The 6,140-nt window shown below is 37.9% G+C and overlaps 1 long non-coding RNA gene across 1 annotated transcript; it reads left to right on the top strand.

Moving 5' to 3' along the window:
* Positions 1-552: 552 nt before the first annotated feature.
* Positions 553-5,873, top strand: LOC122674232. The gene is made up of 3 exons (XR_006334935.1): positions 553-664; positions 4,357-4,361; positions 5,812-5,873. It is a non-coding gene; the product is annotated as an uncharacterized LOC122674232 (long non-coding RNA).
* The last annotated feature ends 267 nt before the right edge of the window (positions 5,874-6,140 follow it).

Raw genomic sequence — 6,140 nt, 5'->3', positions numbered from 1 at the left:
AATTAAATGATGAATTGAGCCTACTTAACACATCTCTGAAAGAGATGGGAATACCAGACCACCTGACCCACCTCTTGAGAAACCTATATGCAGGTCAGGAAGCAACAGTTAGAACTGGACATGGAACAACAGACTGGTTCCAAATAGGAAAAGGAATACATCAAGGCTGTATATTGTCACCCTGCTTATTTCACTTGCATGCAGAGTACATCATGAGAGATGCTGGACTGGAGGAAGCACAAGCTGGAATCAAGATTGCCAGGAGAAATATCAATAACCTCAGATATGCAGATGACACCACCCTTATGGCAGAAAGTGAAAAAGAACTAAAAAGCCTCTTGATGAAAGTGAAAGAGGAGAGTGAAAATGTGGCTTAAAGCTCAACATTCAGAAAACTAAGATCATGGCATCTGGCCCCATCACTTCATGGGAAATGGATGGGGAAACAGTGGAAGCAGCGTCGAACTTTATTTTGTTGGGCTCCAAAATCACTGCAGATGGTGACTGCAGCCATGAAATTAAAAGATGCTTACTCCTTGGAAGGAAAGTTATGACCAACCTAGATGGCATATTAAAAAGCAGAGACATTACTTTGCCAACAAAGGTCCATCTGGTCAAGGCTATGGTTTTTCCAGTGGTCATGTATGGATGAGAGAGTTGGACTGTGAAGAAAGCTGAGCACAGAAAAATTGATGCTTTTGAACTGTGGTGTTGGAGAAGACTCTTGAGAGTCCCTTGGGCTGCAAGGAGATCCAACCAGTCCATCCTAAAGGAGATCAGTCCTGGGTGTTCATTGGAAGGACTGATGCTGAAGCTGAAACTCCAGTACTTTGGCTATCTCATGCGAAGATTTGACTCATTGGAAAAGACCCTGATGCTGGGAGGGATTGGGGGCAGGAGAAGAAGTGGAAGACAGGGGATAAGATGGCTGGATGGCATCACCGACTCGATGGACCTGAGTTTGAGTGTATTCTGGGAGTTGGTGATGGACAGGGAGGCCTGGCGTGCTCCGATTCATGGGGTCGCAGAACACGACTGAGCGACTGAACTGAACTGAGCTGAACTGAACAAATCTCAAAAGTAGATCCAAAAGGATTAAAGTGTTTCCAACTAAATTAACTGTGCTCTGGGGAAAAATTCAGGAATATATATATATTTAAATGCATTGGACAACATCACAAAAGGTAAAATTATAATCCTTGCCATCCAATTTAACATGGCAAAGAGGAGAAATATGTGGCACATTAAGAAAGAGGGACAAAATAAATCACAAAACTGATCCAAAATGGACACAAATGTGATTGTGTAGACAAAGAATTAAAGCAGTTGGTATAAATGCATTGCTTGTGTTGAAAATTTGAAAGTAAATGCATAATAGCACTTTTATAAAAAGAAAGAAAGAAAAACAACAATATCTGAGGTGAAAATTATACTGGGTGAGATTAATGGCAGATTGCTTTGCAGAAGAGAGGAACAGTAAACCTGAAGACATATCATGAGAAACTATCAAAAGTAAAGCAAAGAGAGATAACAAATTTAAACAAAATGAGAAAAACTTATATGAGTTGTGAGATAATTTAAAGTCTCTGATAAATTGAAAATTGGGATGTCTTGGATAGGGGTAGGGATAGACATGATATTTAAAGAAACCATTTTCAAACTTATTGAAAGCTAGAAGCTGACTTAAGAAGCTCCACAAAACCCAAACACAAGAAATATAAATACAACTATACAAAGGAACATAATAGAAATGCTAAAGCTCTCTCTCTCTCTGTCTCTCTGTCTCTCTCTCTCTCTCTATATATATATATATGTATGTATATATATACACATATGTGTATATATATATGTGTGTGTATAAAGTGAGAAGTAGTTAAGAGTAGTCAAATTTATAGAAATAGAAAATAGAATGATGGTTTCCAGGACCTGAGGGAAAGGGGAAGTGGGGAGTTATTGTTTAATGGGTTTTCAGTTTTACAAGATGAAGGCGGTTTCAGAGGTAAATGGTGGTGACTCTTGTACAACATTATGAATGTACTTAATACCACTAAACTATACACTTAAAATGGTTAGGAAGATAAATTTTATATTATTTTTGCTATTTTTTTTGGTGGGTAGGGGATACTGCATGGCCTGCTAGATTTATTTTTCCCAACTAGGAATCAAACCTATGTCTCATGCAGTGGAAATGTAGAGTCTTAACCATGGGACCATATCATATTCTTTTTATATTTGTAAATTTTATGTTGTGTATATTTTATCATAACTTCTAAAAATGGGGAAAAATCAAATAATATCATGGGCAAAAATGTCATCAAATTAAAAATTTCCCACCTCACCCCCCCCCCGCCCAAAAAAAAGAGTAATGGAGTAGAAACACATTGCATAGAGAGGAAGAAGATATGAGAAAATGAGTAGTATCTAACAAATATAATATGGAGTAAAAAACAACAACAAACCTAAAACTCAATACACAAAGACAATATATTTCACAAAAGAGATAAAAGTTTTTTTCACATATAAAGGGCCACGTCAGCCAAAATGTGTATATAGGTGTTGAAATCCCTCATATGAAACCACATCATATACTCAGCCCACTGTATCCATGGGTTCCATATCACAGCTGATTGAATCCACCAAACTCACTGCTATGGAGATTTGACTTTTTTTTTTTTTAATTAATTTATTTATTATAATTGGAGGCTAATTCCTTTACAATATTGTGGTGGGTTTTGCCTTACATTGACATGAATCAGACACAGGTGTACATGTGTCCCCCATCTCAAACCCCCTTCCCACCTCCCTCACCATCCCATCCCTCTGGGTCATCCCAGTGCACTGGCTTTGAGCACTGTTTCATGCATTGAACTTGGACTGGTCATCTGTTTCACATATGGTAATATACATGTCTCAATGCTTTTCTCTCAAATTATCCCACCCTCACCTTCTTCCACAGAGTCCAAACATCTGTTCTTTATATCTGTGTCTCTTTTGCTGTCTCACATATAGGGTTGTTGTTACCATCTTTCTAAATTCTTATATATGCATTAATATACTGTATTGGTGCTTTTCCTTCTGACTTACTTCACTCTGTATAATAGATTTCTGTTTCATCCACCACATTAGAACTGACTCAAATGTGTTCTTTTTAATAGCTAAGTAATATTCCATTGTGCATATGTACCACAGCTTTCTTATCAATTCGCCTGCTAATGGACATCTAGGTTGCTTCCATGTCCTAGCTATCGTAAACAGTGCTGTGGTGAACATTGGGGTACACGTGTCTCTTTCAGTTCTGGTTTCCTCAGTGTGTATGCCCAGCAGTGGGATTTCTGAGTCATAAGGCAGTTCTGTTTCCAGTCTTTTAAGGAATGGAGATTTGACGATTTAGCAGATGGAAGCAGATAGCTACACAAAGGAATGAGAATGAAGAAAGGTATCCAAATTGGAAAATAAATAATATTTTCCTTATAATTTAAATATTTTGAAAATCTAATTGACTAAAACAAAAACAAAGTATTACAGAGTTTTCAGTATGTGAATAAATAAATCAGATGGGAATAACATAAAGTATGACTGGGGAGAAGTAGACATACCATCCTGAGCAGTGTTTACATTGCATTGAAATGGATATATCACTTGGAGGTAAACAGCAAAGCCTTTATTTATGAGGCTGAAGATAATTATCCAAATGAAGAAAATGTAACCATAAAATATGCTCAATTGAAAAAAGATATCAAAGGGAAAATAGGGGACAAATAAAAGATAGGAGAAATAAAAACTAGTAGAAAGATGATAGATACATCTAATCATTTAATCTTATTAAATTACCAAACAGAATTGATCCAGTTAAAAGATAGATTAGATAAATAGCAACATTCAAATGTATTTTGTTTATGAGACTTGTTATATTTAAATACATAAATGGTGTAGAAGTAAAAGCTTATAAAAATATGTGCAGTTTTATACTATATTTTCAGTCTCTCCCATCAGGAAGTTTGACAAGCCTCTTATCCTTCTCCATCAGAGGGCAGACATAATTAAAACCACAATCATAGAAAACTAACCAAACTGATCACATGGACCACAGCCTTGCCTAACTCAATGAAGCTATGAGCCATGCCATGTAGGGCCACCTAAGACGGTCGTGTCATGGTGGAAAGTCCTGACAAAATGTGGTCCCCTGGAGAAGGGAATGTCAAATCACGTCAGTATTCCTGCTTTGAGAACCCCATGAACAGTATGAAAAGGAAAAAAGATGTGACCATGAAAGATGAACTCCCCAGGTCTGTAGGTGCCCAATATGCCACTGCAGAAGAATGAAGAAGTAACTCCAGAAAGAATGACGAGACAGAGACAAAGTGAAGACAACACCTAGTTATGGATGTGTCTGGTGATGGATTTAGAGTCTGATAAAATGAAGGACAGTGTTTCATAGGAACTTGGATGTTAGGTCCATGAATCAAGGCAAATTGAAAGTGGTCGAATAGGATGGCAAGAGCGAACATTGACATTTTAGAAATCAGTGAACTAAAATGGCATGTAATGGGTGAATTTAATTCAGATGACCATTATATCTACTACTGTGGGCAACAATTACTTAGAAGAAATGGAATAGCACTCATAGTCAACAAAAGGGTCTGAAATGCAGTTACTTGGGTGCAATCTCAAAAAATGACCAAACGATATCTGTCTGTTTCCAAGGAAAGCCATTCAATATCATAGTAATCCAAGTCTATGTCCCAACCACTATGCTGTAGAAGTGAAGTTGAATGGTTCTATGATGACCTACAAGACCTTCTAGAACTAACATCAAAAGAAAAGAGGGGAAAAATAAAAGAAAAAAAGATGTCCTTTTCATCATAGGGGACTGGAATGCAGAAGTAGAAGTCAAGAGATACCTGAAGTAACAGGCAGGTTTGGCCATGGAGTACAAAATGAAGTAGGGCAAAGGCTAACAGAGTTTTGCCAAGAGAACACACTGGTCGTAGCAAACACCCTCTTCCAAAAACACAAGAGACGAGCCTACACATGGACATCAGCAGATGGTCAATACCGAAATCAGATTGATTATAATCTTTGGGGCTGAGATAGAGAGGCTCTATACAGTCAGCAAAAACAAGATGGGGAGCTGAGTGTCACTCAGATCATGAATTCCTTATTGCCAAATTCAGACTTAAATTGAAGAAAGTAGGGAAAACCACTAGACCATTCAGGTATGACCTAAATCAAATCAGGGGAAGTGACAAATAGATTCAAGAGATTAGATCTGATAGACAGAGTGCCTGAAGAACTATGGATGGAGGTTCATAGTACTGTACAGGAGGGAGTGATCAAAAACATCCCAAGAAGAAATGCAAAAAGGCAAAATGGTTGTGTGAAGAGGCCTTACAAATCGGTGAGAAAAGAAGAGAAGTGAAAGGAAAAGGAGAAAAGGAAAGATATACCCATCTGAGTGCAGAATTCCAAAAAATAGCAAGGAGAGTTAAGAAAGTCTTCCTCAGTGATCAATGCAAAGAAATAGAAGAAAACAATAGAATGGGAAAGACCAGATCTCTTCAAGAAAATTAGAGATACCAAAGAATATTTCAAGCAAGGATGGGCACAGTGAAGGAGAGAAACAGTATGGACCTAACAGAAGCAGAAAATATTCAGAAGAGGTGGCAAGAATACACAAAAGAACTATGCAAAATAATAATAATAACCCAGATAACCACGATGTGCTTCATTACTTTACTTACAAAGGTCCACCTAATCCAAGCTATGGTTTTTCCAGTAGTTATGTATGAATGTGAAAGGTGGACCATAAAGAAAGCTGAGCACTGAAGAATTGATGCTTTTGAGCTGTGGTGTTGAAGAGGACTCTGGAGAGTCCCTTGGACTGCAAGGAGATACAGCCAGTCAATCCTAAAGGAAATCAGCCCTAAATATTCATTGGAAGGACTGATGCTGAAGCTCCAATACTTTGGCCACCTGATGCAAAGAACTGACTCATTGGAAAAGACCTTGATGTCGGGAAAATTTGAAGGCAGCAGGAGGAGAAGGGGATGACAGAGGATAAGATGGTTGGATATCATCATCAACTGGTTGGATATGCATTTGAGCTAGCTCCCAGAGCTGGTGATGGACAGGGAAGCCTG

Source organism: Cervus elaphus, chromosome 18 (assembly GCF_910594005.1).
Source record: "Cervus elaphus chromosome 18, mCerEla1.1, whole genome shotgun sequence".
Taxonomy (NCBI): domain Eukaryota; kingdom Metazoa; phylum Chordata; class Mammalia; order Artiodactyla; family Cervidae; genus Cervus; species Cervus elaphus.
This window is presented reverse-complemented; position numbering and strand designations above follow the sequence as displayed.